This window comes from Pinus tabuliformis, chromosome 2_2 (genome assembly GCF_031772625.1).
Source record: "Pinus tabuliformis cultivar Carrire ecotype Pingquan chromosome 2_2, CPIR1, whole genome shotgun sequence".
NCBI classification, from domain to species: Eukaryota; Viridiplantae; Streptophyta; class Pinopsida; order Pinales; family Pinaceae; genus Pinus; species Pinus tabuliformis.
The window spans coordinates 158,559,905-158,571,493 of NC_142300.1; positions in this window are offsets into that span (position 1 = coordinate 158,559,905).

Here is an 11,589-nt window from a genome sequence, read left to right on the forward strand (position 1 = left end):
CTTATTGTAACCAAGAAACCCTAGCTCAGCTCATTCCATTATTGCTCCGGTCTTCTATTGCGTCGTCGAGGTGAGTGTTTCCACCTTGTCTCAAGTTGCTGCTCCTCAGGGTTTCGCTTACACACTCGATAATGTCCTTTGCTCTGCACCCCGTTCTGAAGTTTTGGGACCCCTGGTCTCAATCATGGGTTTCTATTTATTCAGCTCTGGTTATGGTCTTGGGTCCTTGTTGTTCTCTAGTTTCGATTATGCTACTAGTTTTCAGATGTTCGCCTTGTTGTTTGACTGTAAATTTGGTTTTTTTCTGCAGGTCATGGTTGTGGGGCAGCTCGACTCTCAGTGTTATTCCAGGATCTAAATAGAGGTAAGCTCTCTCCCTCCATGTTTTAACATTCTACCTCATTTTCGACTATCGTTGATTATTCTTTCTCCTGGCAAGCAGTGGGTGCTCCGCGACTGTGGCCTTGGCCCACCACTTCCTTCCTCCATTAGCAAAACTCAGCTCTGGTAAGTGAGCCTTCCCTAACCCTTGGCTCTATCTTCGGTTTTCTTGTTTAACGATTCTATCTCTTGGTTGCTGACGACTTCGTTTTGGTGGCCGTGACAGGAAATGGAGCTGGGCTCACTTTTGGCTAGTCGTGTGCCCTGACACCTACGCAAGTATCAGGTAGGTTCGCACCTTGTTGTTCCTCTATCGATTTGTTTGAAGGGTTATGCTTCTTGCTTGGCCTATTTTTGAGGGCAGTGGCCTTGGCCTCCCTGGTTCGTAGCCTGTAATTTATGCCTCCAGGTTTTTGTTGTCTATGTGATAGTATTTATGTTTTTAGGAGAATGTGCTCATGTTGGTCTCGTGGGAAACTCAAAGTTTTGTTTGGCATTGTTGTACAGGACCTCTGTTCCGTAACTTAGCTGTATTTTTGGGCAGTTGTATCTTGGACTATAGGTATTCGATATCGATATATATACATAGTGATTTATTTTTGATAATTAAATAGTAAAATGAAATGTTATGAGTTCTGTTGGTACCTGTAGGAATTTGTATATTCCTTCGACAGTGATTTACTTGATTCTTCTGCAAGTTCACTCCGTTGTTTTCCTGAACTTGTCCGCGTACTTTTTTTTGCTCTTGTGTTAGTTATTCTTTCTTCGTCTTCGTTATAAAATGGATAAATGATCTTTTTTAAGTTAGAAAGAAAATACTTAGGCTGCAATATATGGATTCAGACTTTCTCTTTTTTTTTTCTTTTCAGAATGATTTCATGCTGGTTTTTATTCCATACTATGATGATAATTACAGTAACTGTTTCCTCTCTCTGTTTTTGTAAAGATCACTGTAAAATTATTAAACTGACAGTAGTTACATTTAGTTATTCCTTGATAACTGTTCTTTCTTGACTGTATGCTCAAAGTAAATTTTTAAACAAAAACAAAAATAAAGGACATAAACAAAGACAAATAGTGGACTGAGACAACCTCAAACCTAACATAAGATCCAAAATACTATTAACAAGAAATTTAAATGAAAATTAAAAAAACTAACTGAAACTCCTTCTGTTTAAAAAGACAAACACTCTAGCCATGACCTACCTTAGCTGGATGCTCCTGCATTAGGAAAATTCATGGGTCCAGTCCATGAGCTCCTCGATAGAATACCTTGCACATTGTATCTATCCTGCGTCAAGCCACGAACTATCCTCAATAGGGCGGTTCTTCCACTTGATGAGGCACTGTAGGTACTCCTTTCTTCGAGTCCGCCTGGCCACCTGTGTATCGAGGATTCCTTCGATTTCAAGTGGCTGAGCTGAAGGCATTTGTCTCATCCACGAATTACTCTCTTCATGGGTATCCCGTTTTGGCTGCGCCGAACTATCCCCTTCAGGATTGGTAGTGTATGGGAATAAATCTGCCACAAAAAAGATGGGTGACATTCCTATACCTGGAGGCAATTGCAGCTCATAGGCATTTGCAGAAAACTTACGCAGAATTTTGCAAGGTCCAATTTTCTTAAATTTCAACTTATTGTATTCACCCTTAGGAAATCTTTCTTTCCGCAGATGCGTTAGGACTTGATCCCCCACGTTAAATTGTACCTCCCATCATTTTAGATTTTCATTTTGTTTGTACCTTTGACTGCTTTCCTGTAATTTTAACTTCACCTGCTCATGTAGGTCGTTAATTTCTCTTACAGAATCTTCCCTGTCAGCACTTCTTTTCTTGAACTGTCCCAAATCTCGTAACTCGTGCAGTCCTCAGGGATGCATTCCATACAAGATCTGGAAAGGACTACTTCATGTGCTTCGATTTGGTGAATCGTTGTAAGAAAATTCTTCTTGGGCAAGTACACGATCCCACATTTGTGAATTTCCCCAACTAGACTCTGCAACATGTTTCCTAAGCTTCTATTCACCACCTCCATTTTCCCATCGGTTTGTGGGTGATAAGCGTAGCTGAAATTTAACTTTGTATCCAGCTTTTTCCACAAGGTGCGCCAGAAATGTCCTGTGAATTTCACATCCCTGTCGGAAACAATGGACTTGGGTAAGTTGTGCAGTCTGACAACTTTAGTGAAAAACATATGTGCTACATGGGTAGCGTCATTGGTTTTCCTGCAAGGGATGAAGTGTGCCATCTTGGAGAAACAGTCCACCACCACCATGATGGAATCGAAACCCCGCTGTGTTTTTGACAGACCTAGGACAAAGTCCAGACTGACTGAATCCCACGTCTGTTTGGAATATGTAAGGGTGTATATAACCCCATGTTCTCACTATGCCCTTTTGCCAACTGGCAGATCTTACACCTGGTCACATATCGTTGCACATATCTTTGCATCTTCGGCCAGTAATAGAAATGACTGAGCTGATCCAAGGTCTTATCAATGTCAAAATGTCCAGCTAGACCTCCACTATGTTTTTCCCAGATCTTGTTCTCCCTCATCGAACATTCTGGAACACACAACTGTCCTCCCTTAAATAGCAGCTCCTCTTGCATGTTATAGTCCAGCCATGGACTATTATTCCTCAACAAGGGATTTTGGCAGGCTTCATAAGCCTCCTTGAAATCTGCATCTGTTTGATACAAGTCCTTCAAGTGTTCAAAACCCAACACTTGTATCGTGTTCTCCTGTAAGAGTAAAACTCTTATGCTTAGTGCATCTGCTACCTTGTTAGCTTGATCGCTGATATGCTTCAATACGGATGTAAAACTCTGCAAGTACTCCACCCATTTTGCGTGTTTATGATTCAGCTTATGTTGCTACATAACATACTGCAACGCAGAATAACAAGACAAACTCATTACCCAACAAATAATGTCTCCAATGCTTCAAGGCTTGGATGACGGCATAAAACTCCTTGTCGTAAGATGTGTATTTTTGCCTGCTTTCATTTAATTTTTCATTGAAATAAGCTACTGGTTTTTCTTCCTGGCTGAGTACAGCTCCAATGATTGTACCACTGGCATCACAACGAACTTGAAAAGTTTGTTAAAATCAGGAAACCTCAAAATTGGCCTTTTAGTGATCTTTTTCTTCAATATGTGGAAGTTCTTCTCTGCAGCTTCAGTCCAAAGGAAAGGATGACTTGCCTTCTTGATGGTATCCAACATGGGTGCGCAGGTTCCACTAAAATTCTTTATAAACTTGTGATAGAAACTTTCCAACCCGTGAAAACTCTGAACTTCGAATAGACTCTTAGGGGATGGCCAGCTAAGTATAGCTGCAACTTTTTCTAGGTCCATTTTCAGCTCATTTTCTACAATCACAAAACCCAAATAGACTAACTCCTTCTGAAAGAAAGAACATTTTTTAAAATTTATCAGCAACTTATTTTGCTGCAACTTGTCGAGAACATATCTAACGTGTCGAAAATGTTCTTCCTTGGTCTTGCTGAAAATCAGTATATCATCAAGATATACAATCACGAGTTTCCCAATGAACTCCTTCAGCATCTTGTTCATTAGGCGCATGAAGGTGCTAGGGGCGTTACTCAATTGAAATGGCATCACCAGCCATTCATACAGACCTTCATTGGTTTTGAAATATGTTTTCCATTCGTCCCCTTCTCTTATTCTAATTTGGTGGTATCCGCTCTTTATATCTATCTTCGAAAAATATGCTGCTCCACTCAAGCAGTCCATCATGTCATCCATTCATGGCAATGGAAACCTGTACCTGATAGTAATTTTATTTATTTCTCTCGAATCCGTACACATCCACCACTCCCCTCCTTTCTTGGGAGCTAAAACTGTCAGAACTGCACAGGGACTTAAACTTTCCCGTATCAATCCTTTGTCAAACAATTCCTGTACCTACTTCTTGATCTCTTCGTTGTCCTTAGGACTCATCCGGTAAGAAGCTTTGTTTGGTAAACTAGCTACAAGAATGAAATCTATGTGATGATTGATACTCTGCTTTGGTGGTAATTGATCCGGTAAATCATCCACCACAATGTCGCTAAATTCCTGCAACAAATCCTGGATTTCTTCAGGTAAGTTAGAAATTTCAGTGTGCAACAACACTATCTCGATCTCCTTACAACGACATACTTTATCTCATTATCTTCAATCTGTTTTAAAAATTCTTTTCCTCCCATCACCAGCACTTTTATCCCACTAGTTTCTGCTATTTCTTCTTCCTTGATGGGTACTAGGGTATGCTTAATCCCATCCTTGACAAACTTGTAACAGTTTGTTTTTTCGTCATGAAAAACTTTTCGGTCATACTACCATGGTCTACCTAGCCGAATATGACACACGTCCATGGGCATGATGTCACAAATCACCTTGTCCCTATACTTGCCAATATGGAACTCCACCTCACACTACTCATCAACTAGTAGTTGATGACCTTTTTGTAACCAAGACACCTTATAGGGAGTTGGGTGCTTCAACCTTTTCAAACCTAATTTCTCCACCATCTCTGTTGTAACCAAATTATCAGTGCTTCCACTGTCTATAATCAGTTTTCAACATTTTCCATGTGACTTGCACATAGTCCAGAATAATGCCTTTCTCTGGGTTTGTTCAGCTGTCTCCTTTGTCGGTTTCAATAGTACCTTATTCAAGACTAAGGCCTCTCCTATCTCTGGTACATTCTCTACCTCTTGGGGTGGTGCCTCTGCTTCCTCTGTTTGAGCAACATATGCTCCTCTTTGTCTAGCCTGTTCTCCTTCAGGACACTCAAAGGACCTGTGCCCCCACTTGTGGCACTTGTAACACTGGTAGGCAACTCCTCTGCCTCTGCCATTACCCCTTCCTCTCTGGTATGGCCTTCCTCCCCTAGTGCTACCTTCCTTTTATGTTGTCCCCGAGGTCTTTGAACTGCTGCCTTCTTCACTATTGTTGGCAATCCTTCCTCTGCCAAAGGATTTTCCTTTCCCTCTGCCAGATCCACGTCCTCTTATGGCATTCTTCTTCCTTGAGATCTTTTCTTCTGCCTTTAAGGTACTCTTGTATACTTCCTCTATGGTTTTTGGAGAAAGAATACTTATCTCATCTAATATCTCCAGCCTTAGGCCATTCACAAACCTTGATGTCTTTTCTGGGGTGTCTTCAATGTAACCTACTCTCATATTCACCCAATAAAATTCTTCAGTATATTCTTGCATCGTCATTCCTCTCTGTTTCAAATTCTGCACCTGCCAATATAGAGCAATCTGGTAATCTTTAGGCAAAAACTTACCCTTCATATTGGAGACCATTCTGGTCCACTTTTTAATAGGTAACTTATTTGATCTTCTCCTTTCTGCTTGGAAACTGTCCCACCATAAGGCGGCATGTCCTTTTAACTTGGTGGCAACAAATTTAACTTTCCTATCTTCACTGATCTCCTCACATTCAAAGTATTTTTCTAACTCACTAATCCAGTCCAACAACACTTCTGTGGACAAACTACCATCATAGTTTGAAATCTTAGGCTTTGACTTACTACTAGCCAATAAAACTGACCTTAACAATCTGATTTCAGGTCCTTCCTCATCTGATCCATCTGTCGTAACTGCAGCTTCTTCATCACTGTCGTCTCCTCCTTCCGGATCCCTCCTCCTTCCTGCTTCTACTGCTTCCAAACGGGCATTCAGGATCCTAATCTCTTCTCTCAATCCTTCATCTACTACCCTTCGGATAGCTCTGCGATGACCTCTTCTTTCGACTTCCATTTTGTAAAGAAAAACAAATTAACTTTAACCTACTCTGATACAAAAAAAAAATGGGACCAACCCTAAACACATACAACTTATAATTAATTGTTGATTGCTTTGTGGTTGGCTGACTTTATGGTGTGGTACTGAGGTTTGATTGATTTGAGGACAAGTGTCCTAGTCTTGGGGCTTGCTCCTCCCACCTCTTATTGTAACTAAGAAACCCTAGCTTGGATTATTCCACTGTTGCTCCGGTCTTCTGTTGCGCTGTCAAGGTGAGTGTTTTAGCTCTGTCTCAGGTCGCTGCTCCTCAGGGTTTCACTTACACACTCAGCAATGTCCTCTGTTTTGCACCCTATTTTGAAGTTTTGGGACCCTTGGTCTCAGTCGTGGGTTTCCGTTTATTCGGTTTTGGTTATGGTCTTAGGTCCTTGTTGTTCTCTAGTTTCGATTATGTTACTGGTTTTCAGATGTTCGCGTTGTTGTTTGACTGTAAATTTGGTTTTTTTTCTGCAGGTCACGGTTGTGGGGTAGCTCGACTCTTAGTGTTATTCTAGGATATGAACAGAGGTAAGCTCTCTCCCTCCATGTTTTAACATTCTACCTCGTTTTCGACTATCGTTGACTGTTCTTCCTCCTCGCGAGCAGTGGGCGCTCCACGACTGTGGCTTTGGGTCGCAACTTCAATCCTCCGTTAGCAAAACTCGGCTCTGGTAAGTGAGCCTTCCCTAACCCTTGGCTCTGTCTTCGGTTTTCTTGTTTCACGACTCCGTCTCTTGGTTGCTGACGGCTTCGTTTTGGTGGTTGTGACAGGAAATGGAGCTGGGCTCACTGTTGGCTGGTCGCGTGCCCTGACACCTACACAAGTATCGGGTAGGGTCGCACCTTGTTGTTCCTCTGTCGATTTGTTTGAAGGGTTATGCTTCTTGCTTGGTCTATTTTCGAGGGCAGTGGCTTCGGCCTCCCTGGTTCGTAGCCTGTAATTTATGCCTCCAGGTTGTTGTTGTATATGCGACTGTATTTATGTTTTTAGGAGACTGTGCTCATGTTGGTCCCGTGGGAAACTCAAAGTTTTGTTTGGCACTATTGTACAGGACCTCTGTTCTGTAACTTAGTCGTATTTTTGGGTAGCTGTATCTTGGACTGTAGGTATTCGATATCGATATATATACATAGTGATTTCTTTTTGATAATTAAATAGTAAAAGGAAATGTTATGAGTTCTGTTGGTACCTGTAGGAATTTGTATATTCCTTCAACAATGATTTATTTGATTCTTCTGCAAGCTCACTCCGTTGTTTTGCTGAACTTGTCCGCGTACTTTTTTTTGCTCCTATTTTAGTTATTCTTTCTCTATCTTTGTTATAAAATGGACAAATGATCTTTGTTAAGTTAGAAAGAAAATAATCAGGCTGCAATATATGGATTCAGACTTTCTCTCTCTCTTTTTTTTTTTTTTTTTTTTTTTTTTTTTTTTTTTTTTTTTTTTTTCAGAATGATTTCATGCTGGTTTTTATTCCATACTATGATGATAATTACAGTAACTGTTTCCTCTCTCTGTTTTTGTAAAGATCACTGTACAGTTATTAAACTAACTGTAGTTACATTTAGTTATTCCTTGATAATTGTTCTCTCTTGACTGTATTTTAAAAGTAAATTTTTAAACAAAAACAAAAATAAAGGACGTAAACAAAAACAAATAGTGGGCTGAGACAACCTCAAACCTAACATAAGGTCTGAAATACTGTTAACTATAAATTTAAATGAAAATTGAAAAAACTATCTGAAACTCCTTCTGTTTCCAAAGACAAACACTCCAGCCATGACCTCCCTTAGCTAGATGCTTTTGCATTAGCTCTATTATAAAAGCCACCTATACTTTCTCTCACAGTTCAATCTTAAATCCATTGTCCTTTTAAAAATCCATGCTTCACCAAGAGTATGCCATTCGAGCTTTCATAAAACATATGAATGGATCAAACACTCATTTTTCTTGGGTGGCATGATAAATGATATTCACACTTTTGTGGATGAATGTGATGTTTGTTAGTGCAACATGGGGGAAATAGTAAACACTTAGGAAACTCCAACCTCTACTAGTCCCACTTGTTATATGAATCAATATCTCTAAGGAATTTATTATAGGCCTACCCAAATATGGTAATAAATAATTCATCATGGTATTGGTTGATAAAATTTCCAAATATGCACATTTTTGTCCTACAACATCTGTTTAAAGCTTCCATCGTGGCCCAAGTTTTCATGGACAATACCTTCAAACTTCATGGGATGCGATAATTGTTTGTCACTGACCATGGTCTTGCTTTTATTGGTAACCTCAAGCTAGAATTATTCCAAATCCAAGGAACCCAATTGAGTCTTAGTATTGCCTATCCTCTCTAAACTTATGGATATACCAAATTTGTCAACAAGTTCTTCGAATATTATTTGATATTTTTTATGTTAGAATAACAATTTCAATGGGTTTAGTGGTTATCACTAGTAGGATGGTGGTACATTACAACTTATCATGGTGCCACACACATGAATCCCTTTGAGGTAGCTTATGGTAAAAATCCATCATTAGTCTTATCTTACCTACCACGTGTCTTCAAGTTACAAGAGGTGGAAAAAATATTACATATCTAGATGACATTTAGTTGATTTTAACCCCATATATTTAATTGCTACAAAGAAATTCTTAATAAAAACATAAAACATGTAGTGGTGTGCACATGCAATCACACACACACACATTTAACACATATATTTTCCTATGGAAACTCAAAATTAGGGATACCATAAAGATTTTTCATTATATTATATCTTTATAATTTTATTATACACTATGTCTATTATGTGGCATCCATAAACCCTTGATTATTATACAGTCATAGTTCCTTAACTGGAATTACATTACCACGGATCCTCATAATTGTGTTCCATAAAATTGTCAAAAACAAAATTTGTGTGCAAAAAATGGGTGCAAAACACTCAAAATTATTTTGGGGGGGCTCTGCCATTGAACTCCTTGGGTAGGGACAATGAATGTGCCCCCTTGTGTCCTGCACATAGGAATCATTTGTGGGACTAGTCATGCAAAGAGTATAACACAAACCCAACACACTCTTAAACATAATTTCGCCATGGCCTAGAACTAGGTGAAGCGAGAGGCTGATCAACATTGTTGTGAATGTCATTTTGCTGAAGGGGATTTAAGCTTTTTTTTATCTACAAATAGATAAGGAAAATTCCCTTTAATTTTACCATCAACAAATGCTTGCTCCAAAATTCTAGGACTCCTATATAATTATCTATTGCATTGTCCCCCATAGCTTACATATTACAACTCAATCTAATTTTTCATGTGAACTGCTTAAAATAATTTATTGGATCTAATTTCAATGTTCAAAATAATCTACTAGAATTGATAATGAAGGCCCCATTTAGTTGCATCCCAAAGTATTCCATAACCACCATGATAGATGTATTTTCTAGTGCACAATTCAGGAAGCTATAATATAATGGAAGGATACACCACTAGATAATGCCACATGGGAGCTAGCTGACATTTTGAAGCAATTTCCACATGTCAAGCCTTGAGGACAAGGGTCCTCTCTAAGGGGATGGCATGTTAGGGTCCTAACCACTCTAACCCATAATAAATACATTAATATATTCTTATGTAAGAAATTCCATTATTAGTAAATAAGCATTGTATTAGTGTGAATAGAACTCTTGTAAGCGGGCTTACTAGAAGGTTCCACCTACTAGAAAGTTTCTCCTATAGAATGTTTTAGGAGGATAGAAAATAGTATATATGGAGGTAGAAGCATTATAAAATATGTCTTGGAGAATTATTGCAATAGAGTTGTTCTCTATTAGAGGTTTTCTCCTTCAATACATGAGTGAGCATTATCCTATTTTTAATATGCCTCTCTTATTTTGGTTATTGATATCGTTATGCTAGCTAGCTATTTTATCACTTTTTAATTACTATCTATATGTTATTTTCTCTTATGTTCTAAATATTTTTATTGGGTAAAACTACACTTGTGTTGAGGTCGGATGTGAATTGAAACACATATGTTGAGTAGAATCACTAGAGAAAGTACTTGCCTTTTCCACAAGTTGAGGAGACTTGGGAACAAGAGGACATGTTGTGAAAGCTAGAGGAGAAGCACCTTACATGAGGATGCTTGGAGAAAAAACATAATGCAAGAGGGATATTTCTCCTAACAACTTGTTGGGTAGTGCACCATCTTGGAGGAGGGGTGTTGCATACAAGGGCATCATGTTTGGAAGGTGTATCCACTCAAGGTTGGAACCATAATGTAACACTTACCATACTTGTATTATAGAGTGCTACATGTGGGGGTTTTCTTGTTTGACTTAGGTTTAGGGTTACTTGTGTGGACCTATTCCATGTTTTATATTGGAGAGAAACTTTGCCATTATTCATTATGAATATACTCATTTATTCTATCTTTGTAATTATCTTGGAGAAGTGTTGTAGGGAGAAATACCTAGGGTTTATGAAGAAAATCATAGAGGAAACATGAAGTTGGATGCTAGCACTTGAATATTTTTTTGGATTCCTTTCTTGTTTGATGTAAGAGGATGATAGGGCTTGTGATTACTAGTAGATAAGAGCACGAAGGCTAGAGGAGTTGAATACTTGGATACACGATTTTCTTGTTGGATTTAGTTGCTCACATTTTCTATTGTCTTGTAGAGATCGTGGCTCTTGTTGTGAAGTAAGATGAGTAAGCATTATTTTTCCAAACCTAGAGGAGACACGAAGAAGAGAGTTATCCCTTTGGGGGATATTGAAAATTTTATCTTGTGTGATGAATGAATGGTAGGGAAATATCATAGTGTGATATATTAGTACCATTTCTTGATGAGTGGAGTATTGAGCTTGGCGTGATACATTTATTTGAAGAAGACTTGTGTATTCTACTCTTTATGTGCCACCTAGGTTTTAGTTCTTATGTTAAGGCAAAGGTTGAAGACCTAGGGTTGAGAAATTAGATCCTCGTGTGGACATGAAGAGTTGGAGGTTAGCACTATAATTTCCTTGTAAGCCTTGAACTTGTGTCTTGCAAATTGCATAGAGTCTGTAAACCTTAGATGTTTTTCCTGAAGAACTTGGGAGCGATATGTTGTCATGCTTGATGGAGCATGATTAAATGCCTTGCTTGAATATATAGTTTCCATGTGATGCGATGACATATTTGGAGGTATACCTACATGATACAAGTGATGGAGGGACCAAATTTGGTTAGGATATGTTTTAGATTTGAGGTTAAGGTTTGAAAATTATTGTTATGATAACTTTTTGTGGATACCCTAGAGAAGATTTGAGAGAATTTTATAATAATTCTAGTGTTAACAACCCTTCTCAAAAATCCATGTAATAAAATTTAATAAAGGAAAAACAATAACCATGA